Source organism: Mustela nigripes, chromosome 7 (genome assembly GCF_022355385.1).
Source record: "Mustela nigripes isolate SB6536 chromosome 7, MUSNIG.SB6536, whole genome shotgun sequence".
Taxonomy (NCBI): domain Eukaryota; kingdom Metazoa; phylum Chordata; class Mammalia; order Carnivora; family Mustelidae; genus Mustela; species Mustela nigripes.
This window is the reverse complement of record NC_081563.1, coordinates 113,815,901-113,830,083: the sequence shown is the minus strand read 5'-3', so window position 1 is coordinate 113,830,083 and position 14,183 is coordinate 113,815,901.

Below are 14,183 nucleotides of genomic sequence, written 5' to 3'. Positions count from 1 at the left end.
CAAGTTTGTTTCTTTCATCAAGAGAAAAAAAAACCTCTCAAAATGTTCACTTTTGAGAGGTTTTTTTTTAATATATTTTATTTATTTATTTGACAGACAGAGATCACAAGTAGGCAGAGAGGCGGGCAGAGAGAGAGGAAGGGAAGCAGGCTCCCCGCTGAGCAGAAAGCCAGATGCGGGGCTCGATCCCAGGACCCTGGGATCATGACCTGAGCCGAAGGCAGAGGCTTTAACCACTGAGCCACCCAGGTGCCCCCCTGAGACATATTTTTAAAACTTTCAGAGCTTGGGGCGCCTGGGTCGCTCAGTGGGTTAAAGCCCCTGCTTTCGGCTCAGGTCATGATCCCAGTGTCCTGGAATTGAGCCCCGCATCAGGCTCTCTGCTCAGTGGGGAGCCTGCTTCCTCCTCTCTCTCTCTCTGCCCGCCTCTCTGCCTACTTGTGATCTCTGCCTGTCAAATAAATATATAAAATCTTTAAAAAAAATTTTTTTAAATAAAACTTTCAGAGCTGGTAACAGCTGAATTCGCACCTGAAATTCTGGCAACACACAGGTCTGTTATTGTTATTTTTTGATAGTTAAATAGTACCATGAAAGGTAAATCTACAATAGAAGAGCTATCACCTGTGACTTTGATGCAGCATTCCACAGCATGTCAAAATGAGAATTTTCTCCAGGTGAGGCGTGTGTGTGTGTGTGTGTGTGTGTGTGTAGGGCTACCCATGTCTGTCTGATTCTTCCAGTCTTTTATTGATGAAAACTGTCAGGTCAGAGGAACATAAGATAAAATAAAAAGATCATATGTTAGTAATGAGAAATAAATGTTAATTGATAATTAGGGACATTAGTCCTGATGATGATTTTTTAGATATGACACAAAAAGCACAAGTAACAAAAGCAAAAACAAACAAGTGGAACTACATCACACTAAAAAAACTTCTGCACAGCAAAAGTAACAATTAACAAAATGAAAAGGGATCCTATGGAATTGGAAAAAATATTTGCAAACCAGATATCCAATAAGAAATTTCACCCAAAATATATGAAGAACCCATACAACTCAACAACAACAAAATCTGACTAACAAATTGGTAGAAGAAATAGACATTTTTCCAAAGAACACACCCAAATGGTCAAAAGGTACATAAAAAGATATTCAACATCTTGGGGCGCCTGGGTGGCTCAGTGGGTTAAGCCACTGCCTTCGGCTCGGGTCATGATCTCAGGGTCCTGGGATCGAGTCCCGCATCGGGCGAGCTCAGTGGGGAGCCTGCTTCCCCCTCTCTCTCTCTGCCTGCCTCTCCATCTACTTGTGATTTCTCTCTGTCAAATAAATAAATAAAATCTTTAAAAAAAAAAGATATTCAACATCTCTAAACATTAGGAAAATGCAAAAAAAAAAAAAAAAACCCAAACCCACAATGATATATCATCTCATATCTGTTGGAATGGCTATCAACAAAAAGATAAGAGATGACAAGTATTGGTGAGGATTTGGAGAAAAGGGAGTCTTTAAAAATTGTTGGTAGAAATGCAAATTGGTTCAGTTGCTATGGAAAACATGAAGGTCCATCAAGTAAGTAAAAATAAAACTACCATATGATTCAGCAATACCTCTTCTGGGTTCATACCTAAAGGAAATGAAAATAGGATATAAAGAGAGAGGTGGCCTACAGTTTTCTGTTCCTTTAGTGTCCTTATCTGGTTTTGGTATCAGGGTAATACTAGCCTCATAGAATGAGTTTGAAAGAGTTCCTTCTTCTGTTTTTTGGAATAGTTTGAGAAGGATAGATATTAATTCTTCATTGAACGTTTGGTAGAATCTACCAGTATAGCCATTTGGTCCTGAAATTTTATAATATGTATCTATCTAAAAAACAAATACAGGGCGCCTGGGTGGCTCAGTGGATTAAGCCGCTGCCTTCGGCTCAGGTCATGATCTCAGGGTCCTGGGATCGAGTCCCGCATCGGGCTCTCTGCTCGGCAGGGAGCCTGCTTCCCTCTCTCTCTGCCTGCCTCTCTGCCTACTTGTGATCTCTGTCTGTCAAGTGAATAAATAAAATCTTTAAAAAAAAAAACAAAATAAAAAACAAATACAAACACTAATTTGAAAAGATATATGCATCTCCATCTTCATTGCAGCATTATTCACAACAGCCAAGATATGGAAACAACCTAAGTGTCCAATGATGAGTAAATGGATAAAGAAATAGATAAAGAAATTGTAAATGGATAAAGAATTGTGCATATACACACACACACACACACACACACACACACACATATACACAGTGGAATATTATTCAGCCATAAAAAGGAATGAAATATTGCCATTCATGACAACACGAATGGACCTTGAGGGCATTATGCTAAATGAGGTAAGTCAGACAGAGAAAGACAAATACCATATGATCTCTCTTCCATGTGGAATCTTAAAAAAAAAAAAAAAAAACTCACAGATACAGAGAACAGATTGGTGGATGCCAGAGTAAAGGTGTGAGAGGTGGAAGAAATGGGTGAGGATGGTCAAAGATAAAAAGAAAAAGAAAAAAATACAGCATATCACTGACCACCATCACCACCAACAAAAAAGACCAGAGGTTTAAAAGATGAAAAGATAGGGCCATGCCAAAATCTATAAAAATATGGGGCTCCCATTCCAGTCTGGGGGTCTCATGGAATACAGGTCAAAGAAAGCTCCCCAATGAATATGTATGTGTGTGTGTATATATATATAAATAGGCCTCAAATATATATATATATATATATATATATATATATATATATATGCCTCAAAGGATGCATTAGATTGTTTTTCCATAATGAAAACAGCTTTATTCCATATGAAGGGATAAAGAAGATGTGTTTATATGTATACATACAATGGAATATTATTCAGTCATGAAAAGAAGGAAATCCTGCTATTTCTGACGATGTAAATGGACCTTGAAAGCATTACACTAAGTGAGAAAATTCCAATAGAGGGATAAAACTACTGCATGGTATCACTAAAAAAAGCCAAAGCCAAACTTGTAGAAACAGAGAGTAGAATGGTGATTACCTGGGACTGTGTGTGAGAGAAATGGATTGATAAATAAATCCTGGCGATCTACAACACAGCATATTAAGTATAGAAGAGAATACTGTATTATATACTTCAAAATTGCTGAGATTAAATCTTAATAAATGAATCTGGGTAAAGGATATGGTGTATTTTGCAGTATTTTTTTTCTATAAGTTTGAAATTGGTTTTTTTGTTTGTTTGTTTTGGTTTTTTTTTTTTTTTTTTTTTTTCGTAGCAACTGTATTCATAATAACCCCAAACTGGAAACAACCCAATGTCCATCAGCTGGTAGATAGAGAAACAAAATATGATACATCCACATAATGGAATGCTTCTCAGTAACAAAAAGGAACAAACCATTGAGAGATATATATTTTGTTTGTTTTGTTTTTTTTTAAAGATTTTATTTATTTGAGAGAGAGAGAGCGTGAGCATGAAAGGGGCAAGGGGCAGAGGGAGAAGCCGGCTCCTTGATGAGCAGAGGGCCTGATGTGGGACTTGATCCTGGGACTACCAGGATCATGACCTGAGCCGAAGGCAGTTGCCCAACCAACTGAGCCACCAGGTGCCCTAAAATGTTTTATTATAGGGGCATCTGGGTGGCTCAAATGGTTAAGCATCTGCCTTCGGCTCAGTCATGATCCCAGAGTCCTGGAATTGAATCCCTTTTTGGGTTCCCTGCTTCATGAAGAGTCTGTTTCTCCCTCCTTCTATCCCTTCCCCGACCACACGCACGAGTGCAAGCACACTCTCTCTCAAATAAAACAATAAATAATTTTTAAAAAGAAATTGTTTTATAAAAAATTAAAAATGTAAAAAAAGAGCCCAAAAATGGCAATTATAGGACAAGACAGAGGTGTTTGCTAACAGTACAGCAGTAATCATATTACAGTACATAAATGTACAATTTAAACTTATACAGTGTCACTGTACACCTTAAACTGATACAATATCAACTGCACGTCAATAAAAAATAATAATTTTTAAATGTACTAAATGTTTCTCTTTCTAAAGGCCTTAAAAGATGTGTAGAAGTCTATACAACCAACTTTTAATCTCAGTGTCTTCTGAAGAGGGGGATGAGAAAGGTTTCAGGGATAAAATAACAGATCACTGGTCTGTGAATCAGTGAGGACTCAAATTCTCGACCTTGCTGGATGATCCCTGGATAATTCCCTTTTCTTTCTTTAGCTTCACTCTTCCTATCTGTAACATATAAATGTTAGACTTAGATGTCCACCAAAGTCCTTGTATTCTAAGCCAGGAGTTCAATTTATCCCCAGGGATGAAAATTTCCCTTTGTCCTTTTAAGAAAGACCTACTCTATAATTTGGGGGTACATGAGATAATTGGGAGGGGAGGTTGTGTCCACACCCACATACAATGGTAACTGGAACAGATTCCTAGATGTTTCATCTGCTGCTATTTCCTCCACTAACCACCCCAAACCCTCCACACCCATCCCCCACTCCCCAGCTCCACTTTCTGTCTCAGCTTCATTCTCCATTGTCTCCTACCTGTTCCTATGGGACTCTCTTCCCTGGCCTCCCTGTCACCCATCGTGTACTCCAACAGCCAGAGTGATTCTTTTTTTTATAGTTTTATATATAATCCACTTTGTTTCTAAAGTGGCAAAGTTCTATATGATTTTATACAGAAACTAAACTGATCTAGAAGTTAATAACTAGAAAAGTGAAGGCCACAAACATTGCCCATAGCACTTAAGAAAATAAGATCTACAGTAAAAATGAGACTGGGACTCACCCTACAAAAAACACCGGTAAAACATCCTGTCACTCCTCCAGAGGGTGCTCTAGGACATTCAATGTGCTCCCTGATGTGATAATAGATTATGGTAAAGCATTATGTTCCTGAAGAATGCATTATGCCAATCTTTTCTTTTTCATTAATCTTTTTAAAAATTATATTATGTTAGTCACCATACAGCACATCATTAGTTTTTGATATAGTGTTCCACGGTTCATTGCTTATAACATCCAGTGCTCCATGCTATCCCTGCCCTCCTTAATAACCACCTGGTGATGGGCATTACATCATTCTATTACCAAGTACAAGAGTCCCTGATGATCTATCCTAACAAGCCGTATTATGCTGTGCAGCAGCACAGGGACTGGGTTCCCATTAGCTACACTGCAGAAAGGCACTGCCACAATTCACACACATCAGTAAGCCTCTTTCTACCTAGATCCACATCTCCCACTGTAAGGAGACCTTAACCCCGATCATTTAACAACTTCATACACCTTCTTTATGTTTCTCATAAATAGATCAATGAGATCCAGCCTGTTGGTGCCAAAGTATGGAAATACAAGGAAGTCATAGGAATGGCTTAAAAGTCTTCTTTTATTTTTTTTTTTAAGATTTTATTTATTTATTTGACAGAGACACAGCAAGAGAGGGAATACAAGCAGGGGGAGTGCGAGAGGGAGAGGCAGGCTTCCTGCTGAGCAGGGAGCCCAACACAGGGCTGGAAGCTGGGATCATGACCTGAGCCAAAGGCAGAGGCTCAACCCACTGAGCTACGCAGGCGCCCTTTAAAAGTCTTCTTAAAGTCTTAATTCTTAAAAGCCTATTCCTGAAAGTGACACCAATCATTTCTCCTCACATTCCATTGGTAAGAACAATTCACATGACCACACTTAGATGCAGGGGGCATGGGACTTTGGCAACATTTCCCAAGTGACAATTATATACTATGGAAGGGGAGGATGCATTTCAGGGGAAAGCTGGTCAGAGTCGCCACAGGTATGGCAGAGGGCTAAAAGATACAGAGAGCTACAGAAGAGTTGAGAGATGAGGAGCAGCTAAAAGAAAGTGTCACACATCTATTAGAGAAGGGCATAGACATCAGATGATATATAAGAGTCAACACTCTTCTTGTTTCACGAATAATAATCACCAAAAAGAAAGCACAACTCTTGTTATATATCCAAGCATTCAACAAGAAAAAGCATTTTTGTACCAAAGTAATTCAAAAGTCTAAATGCATTTTTCTTCAAGAGTCTAAATTTAAAAAGTAATTATGTGGCTAAGTAATCAAGACTCCATCCAGTCTGGGATTCCACAAAATGCCAAAGTATTGTACTAAAATGGTATGTTTTCTTTATATTTGCTATTACAATGCAAAAAACCATTGTTCCTTGTCCCAAAACAAAAAAAAAAGAACTTGAAAAGCATTCAACTTGCTTTTGCTGCTATTATGTAGTTTTAGAAATCTATCTTGTTTCTGACACGTACACCATTTTCTCCTCTGGGGATTTAGAAGAGCACATACTTTGCATCCACTCCACAATTACCTGTGCATATTTTCAGTAGCATGCAAGCTTCACAGGGAGCTTAGGGGAACTCTCTCCTAAAGCTTTGCTCTCTGGACCATGGCAGAAGTATAGGTATGCAAGTGGTTGCAGATCATGCTGTGCCCTGAGGTGAAGACCCATTAGTACGACTAGGAAAGATAAGTCACAGGTACAAAGAGTTTGGGATCTATCTGCCCAGACAGAGGAGTTATCAGAGGCTCCCTGAAGATTCCATTGTACTTCCCACTTGGGACTACCTCGATCCCTGAAATCCCTACTCATGTGACCTAGATGAAGGAACTGACCTTGCTAAGCTCTTGTTCTTAAGGTCTTTTATCTTCTAGTCTCTTCAAGTTCCTTAACCTGTCTGTCCTGCTCAATTCTTTATTCCTCATCTTATTTCATGGGAGAATAACTCTGTTAGGCCTCTAACAATAACAACAGGAGAGAAGAAAAGAATAAAAGGCAGCTGCATGGCATCAAGCAGTAGTGAGCAAATATTCTGTGGACACCAACCATGTGCAGACTGCTACTTAAGTTATCACACTTAAAACTTGTAACACTTTGAGTTTGATGTCATTGCCAGCAATTTTTAATTGAGGAAAGTGAGTCTCAGAGGTTTGGTATGACTTTTCCAGGGTCTCATTAATGCATCAACAGTGCAAGCTGAATGAAATCCATTCTGCCTAACTCTACCTTCTGTAATCACACCCAGAAACATCTTTAGCTCCCTGATTTTGTTATTATAGAAAACTTCTTGAATTCATCAAGATGTGTACTCCCTTGACCCAAATAAATTCCATGCATTGATCAGACTTTTCCTTCTTCACTTTTCTTTATCAGTGTCCATTCCATGATTCATCACTTCAATTGCTTTCTTGACAACATCTTAAGAATCCAAACACTATTATTTTCTGCACCTATCTGTAAGGAAAAAATTCAACCCCAGATCCTTTTTTTTTTTTTTAAGATTTTTTATTTATTCTTTTGAGAAAAACAGAACAAGTAAGAGCACAGCATGGGGGGAGGGGAATAGGGAGAGGGAGAAGCAATCTCGCACTAAGCAGGGAGCCCAGCATGGGGCTCCATCCTACAACCCTGGGATCATGACCCAAGCAGAAAGCAGACACTTAACCAACTGAGCCACTCAGGCACCCCAACCCTAGATCATTTTAAGTATTTGCTTTCTTCACCACCAAACAAACACAAATCCCAACCCTGATAAGAATGTTAGAGAAAATCACAAAGCTGTACAGATTAACAATATCTGAATTTGTCACTTTCAATATTTACACAGCACTCAGCAGCAGCCATTTGAATGCCATTCAAGAGAAGGCTTGATGAAAGTAAAAGTAATATCTGGTTTTGCTCATTATTTCAAACCATTTTGAATGTAAACTCCATGATGTTGGGAACTGCCTGTGGTACATACTGCCAGCCCCTAAGACATGATATATGCTTAATAAGTATCTAATGAAGACATTAAATGAAAAAGAGCCTTAAGTGGTCAACAATAGTCTAAGATTTAAACAACCTTGCATTGGAAGTTACAATTAAGTAGAGACTTGAGAGAGAAGTAGGAGTTCGCTCAGGAGAGGAGATGGAAAGCATAGTATTAAAGGGAAATTGAAAGGCATTCCTAAGATCCCTCCTTCCTACTTTACACACAGTGTTCTAAATATTCTCTCTATTCAAAGCTCTTCTATTCTCTCCATCCCCGTTGTCACTCTTATGAACATACTCAGATTCAGTCTCTACCTTGCAACCAAATGCACTTCTGCTGTTGAAATAAGCAAGATGGTAGAATAGGAGGCTCCTGGATCAAGTCCTCCTCACAGAAATACAAATGAACAAATATCCACAAACAAGACGCCTTTTGAAAATCCCAGAACTTGGGAGTGTGGCTGAAGCATGTCCTTTGAAGCACAAAAAATAAGAAAATCTACTTTAGAAAGATAAGAGAAGTAAGTTCACTTTGACCATATCACCCCTCCCCAGGCCAACAGAATGCCACACCAAGAGTGATCTTCTGGGCCTATGATTTCTCCAGTGGAGAAAAGAGGACCAGAAGCAGACATTCAGCCTCTCCAGCATTTCGGGGTCACTCCCTGGAAGCCTACTTCTATCTTGGAGAATACTGGGACAATTGAAAGACTAGGTACTTGCTTGATCATGGTACACAGTCAGGGACCTTGCCCAACCACAAAGAACAGCTAGTGACTCCACTGAACCAGAGAACAAAGCCATCATTCCCAACCAACCACAGAGCACAACGTGCAGCCCTGCCCAATTGCAGGCCTCAGCCAGTAGCCCCAGCCAAATATGAAGCACAGCCTGCAACTTCACTTAAAACATAAAGTGAAATTAACTTCACTTAACATAAAATCCAGCTAGAAGCATCATTTCACAAAGTACAAATTACAACTACAGAACCCAGCCAGTGGGTGGGAGCCCAGCCAGCAGCATTACCAAAGCTCACAGCACAAGCAGAAGCTCCATCCAACCAAATACCCTATAGCAAGCCCCACCTGCCAGTGAAAGTATGAGCTAACCCATCCAGAACCCAGGGCTGAACTGAGTCTTGAAGGTCTTTCCATCCAAACTGAACCTGTATAGACTAAAAGAGATGACAGCTTCCTCAGATGCTTAGACACCAATACAAGGATACAAGATCACAAAGAATCAGGGAAACATGACACCCCTAAGAAAACTAAGATTCCAATGACTGATCCTTAAAAATAGAGATACGTGAACTGACTGACAAAGGATTCAGAATAATCCTCTTACAGAAGTTCAGTGAACTACAAGAAAACATAGACAACTAAACAAAACTAGGAAAACAATACTTAAAATAAGTTTTAAAAAATCACTTTAAAAAAATTCCTAGAGGCACCTGAGTTGTTCAGATGGTTAAGCGTCCAGCTCTTGATTTCAGCTCAGGCAATGATCTCTGGGTTGTGAGATCAAGTTCAGCATCAGACTCCCACACCGGATGTGGAACGTGCTTAAGATTCTCTCTCTCCCTCTCTCCCTTTGTCACTCCCCACTCCAAAACACCCTAGAGCTGAAGTATTTCATGACTGACCAAAGGCACGATCCATGACTAAGTAATTGATAAAGAAAACTTCATTAAAATTAAAAACTTCTGCCCTGCAAAAGACAATGTCAGGAACATGAGAAAACAAGCCACAGATTGGGGAAAAATATTTCCAAAAGACACATCTGATAAAGAACTATTATCCAAAATATACAAAGAGTTATTAAAACTAAATAATAAAAAAATAAACGACTCAAGTAAAAAAATGGGCAAAGACTTTAGCAGACATTTCAACAAAGATACACAGATGACAAATAAGCATGTGAAAAGATGTTACACGTCGTCAGGGAAATTGAAGTTAAAACAACAGCAAGATATCATTACACACCTATTAGAATGGCCAAAATCCGAACACGGACAACACCAAATACTAATGAGGATGTGGAACAAAAGGAAACCTCATTCATTGCTGGTGGGGATGCAAAATGGCACAGCCAATTTGAAAGACAGCTTGATGGTTTCTCACAAATTTAAACATACTCTTACTTATGATTCAGCAATTGTGCTTCCTCACAAAGGTAACCCCTACTTCCCCAAAGTTCAGTTATACCACTTAACTTGTACAAAAGACTTCTGATTGAATCATCAAACTAAAAAGCTCCTACTCAAAAAAGGAAACAATCAATGGAGTGAAAAGGCAATCTATGGAATAGGAGTAAATATTTGCGAACCACATAATTGGATAAGAACAGTATCCATTAATACTGTTTCTACTAGGGGCGCCTGGGTGGCTCAGTGGGTTAAGCCTCCGCCTTTGGCTCAGGTCATGGACTCAGGGTCCTGGGATCAAGCCCCGAATCGGGCTCTCTGCTCAGCAGGGAGCCTACTTCCTCCTCTCTCTGCCTGCCTCTCTGCCTACTTGCAATCTCTCTCTGTCAAATAAACAAATAAAATCTTAAAAAAAAAAAATACTGTTTCCACTAACCAAAAGAAATCTTTTTTTTTAATAATTTTTTATTTTTTATAAACATATATTTTTATCCCCAGGGGTACAGGTCTGTGAATCACCAGGTTTACACACTTCACAGCACTCACCAAAGCACATACCCTCCCCAAGGTCCATAATCCCACCCCCTTCTCCCAAACCCCCTCCCCCCAGCAACCCTCAGTTTGTTTTGTGAGATTAAGAGTCACTTATGGCTTGTCTCCCTCCCAATCCCATCTTGTTTCATTGATTCTTCTCCTACCCACTTAAGCCCCCATGTTGCATCACCACTTCCTCATATCAGGGAGATCATATGATAGTTGTCTTTCTCTGCTTGACTTATTTCGCTAAGCATGATACGCTCTAGTTCCATCCATGTTGTCGCAAATGGCAAGATTTCATTTCTTTTGATGGCTGCATAGTATTCCATTGTGTATATATACCACATCTTCTTGATCCATTCATCTGTTGATGGACATCTAGGTTCTTTCCATAGTTTGGCTATTGTGGACATTGCTGCTATAAACATTCGGGTGCACGTGCCCCTTTGGATCACTACGTTTGTATCTTTAGGGTAAATACCCAGTAGTGCAATTGCTGGGTCATAGGGCAGTTCTATTTTCAACATTTTGAGGAACCTCCATGCTGTTTTCCAGAGTGGCTGCACCAGCTTGCATTCCCACCAACAGTGTAGGAGGGTTCCCCTTTCTCCGCATCCTCGCCAGCATCTGTCATTTCCTGACTTGTTGATTTTAGCCATTCTGACTGGTGTGAGGTGATATCGCATTGTGGTTTTGATTTGTATTTCCCTGATGCCGAGTGATATGGAGCACTTTTTCATGTGTCTGTTGGCCATCTGGATGTCTTCTTTGCAGAAATGTCTGTTCATGTTCTCTGCCCATTTCTTGATTGGATTATTTGTTCTTTGGGTGTTGAGTTTGCTAAGTTCTTTATAGATTCTGGACACTAGTCCTTTATCTGATATGTCGTTTGCAAATATCTTCTCCCATTCTGTCAGTTGTCTTTTGATTTTGTTAACTGTTTCCTTTGCTGTGCAAAAGCTTTTGATCTTGATGAAATCCCAATAGTTCATTTTTGCCCTTGCTTCCCTTGCCTTTGGCGTTGTTCCTAGGAAGATGTTGCTGCGGCTGAGTTCACTTTTTTGCCTTTTTTTGTAAAAGTAAGAATCCTCTTAAGATTTCTTTTGGTGCTTTGTCGATTTCTATATCACCAAAGCACCAAAAGAAATCTTAAGAGGATTCTTACTTTTACAAAAAAAGGCAAAAAAGTGAAAATAGCTTTCAGCATTTGTTTTGCAGCAAGCTGTTAGAGAGGCGGCATGCACCCTGAGCAACGATGGCAATGCTGCCAAGCCCCTTCTCCCACATCTACAGTCAGCCTCTCAGCATCTCAGCATCAAGCTGCCAGAGCTTTAAACTGGATCCATGAGCATCTGTGCTTTACCTCGATTTCTTCTGTGCATTCATTGACAAGACGTGTCTAAAGATCTCAGAAACGCCTAAGAAAAGTTACTTCTAAGGTCTGGGAACACCCTCAAATTTTTCCATATAAATTAATGATAATTGGGGCGCCTGGGTGGCTCAGGGGCTTAAAGCCTCTGCCTTCGGCTCGGGTCATGATCTCAAAGTCCTGGGATCAAGCCCCGCATTGAGCTCTCTGCTCAGCAGGGAGCCTACTTCCTCCTCTCTCTCTGCCTGCCTCTCTGCCTACTTGTGATCTCTGTCTGTGTCAAATAAATAAACAAAATCCTTAAAAAAAATTAATGATAACTATCTCTTCACTTTACACCGTTTCATCTCACAAAAGGCTTCATAGAAATGCTCCAGTTTTGGAGACTAGGGGAAAACTGTGTTTACCTAAAGGAGTTGAAAACTTATGCCCACACAAAAACCTGCATGTGGAAGTTTAAAGCAGCTTTATTCATAATTGCCAAAATGTGGAAACAACCAAGATATACTTTAGAAGGTAAAGGGATAACAACTGTGATATATCCTGACAATGGAATATTATTCTGTGCCAAAAAGAAATGAGCAGATACAGAGGAAACTTACATGCATATGACTCAGTGAAAGAAGCCAATTTCAGAAAGACACAAACTGCAAGATTACAACTGTATGACATTTGCTAAAAGGAAAAAACTATGGAAACAAAAAGATTAGTGCTGTAGGGATTGGGATGGGGGGACGGATGAGTAGGTGGAGCATAGTTAAGTATTTAAGACAGTAAAATTATTCTATGATACTAGAATGATGAATCCATGTCAATACATTTGCCTAAACTCATAGAAAATATAACACCAAGAATAAACCGTAATGTAAACTATGGACTTTTGGTGATTATTATATACTAACTGTAGCAAGTAAAGCACTCTGTCAGAGTTTGTTGATAATGGTGGAGACCATGCACATGCAGGGGCAGGGAGTATATGACAGATCTCTGGATCTCCCCACCCCCAATAATTTTGCAATGAACCTAACATTTAATTTAAAAAAATAAATTCTTAGGGTCCCTGGATGTTTCAATTGGTTAAATATCCAGCTCTTGATTTCGGCTCAGGTCATGATCAAGCCCCACATCAGGCCCCATACTCAGCATGAGTCTGCTTGAGATTCTTTCTTCCTCTCTCACTGCCCCTTCTGCTCATCCTCTCTCTTTCTCAATCTCTCTCTCTAATGAATAAATGAATGAATGAATGAATGAATGAATTTATAAATCTTTAAAAAAAAAAAAAAGAAGGGGAAGAGTGGAGAGGAGCAAACAATTGCCAAAATATCAAACTAAAAAGCTCCTACTGAAGGAAACAACCAATAGAGTAAAAGGCAATCTATAGAATAGGAGTGAATATTTTTGAACCATGTATCTGATAGAAAATTAATATCCAAAATATTAAAGGAGCTCCTACAACTCAGTACCAAAAAAAAAAAAATTAACCTGATTTTTAAAAATGGGTAAAAGACCTTAATAGAAATTTCTCCAAAAATATACAAATGGCCGAGAAGTATAAGAAAAGGGTGCTTGACAACACAATCATTAGAGAAACAAATGCAAATTAAAACCACAATGAGATTATCACCTTGTGCCTCTTAGGATGTCTATTATCAATAAAACAAAGTTAACAAGTATTGGCAAGGATATGCAAAAATTTGGAACCTTTGTACATTGTTGTTGGGAATGTGAATTGAGTCACTATAGAAAACAGTATGGAGATTCCTCAAAAAATTAAAAATAGAACTACCATAATTATCTACCAATCCTATTCCTGGGTATATATCTAACGGAAGTGAAATCCCTGTCTCAAAGAGATATCTGTATTCATATTCACTGCATATTATTCACAATAGCCAATGCATGGAGTAATCTAAATGCCCATTGATGAATGAATGGCTAAGAAAATATGGTATTTATATATACTAGAATATCGTTCCCTCTTAATAGTAAAGGAAATCCTTCCATTTGTGACAACATGGGTGAATCTGGAAGACATTATGCTAAGTGAAATAAGCCAGACATAGAACAGATGCTACCTGATCCTACTGAAATAAGGAATCCACATTAATCAATCACAAAAACAGAGTGTAAAATGGTGGTCACCAGGGACTGGAGGGAAGATGAAATGGGAGAAATTTTGGTCAGAGTGTACAAAGTTTCAGTTATGCAAACATAAGTACTGTATAGCACAATGAACATAGTTAACAATACTACAATGTACACTTAAAAATTTACTAAAACAGGGGCACCTGAGTAGCACAGTGGGTTAAG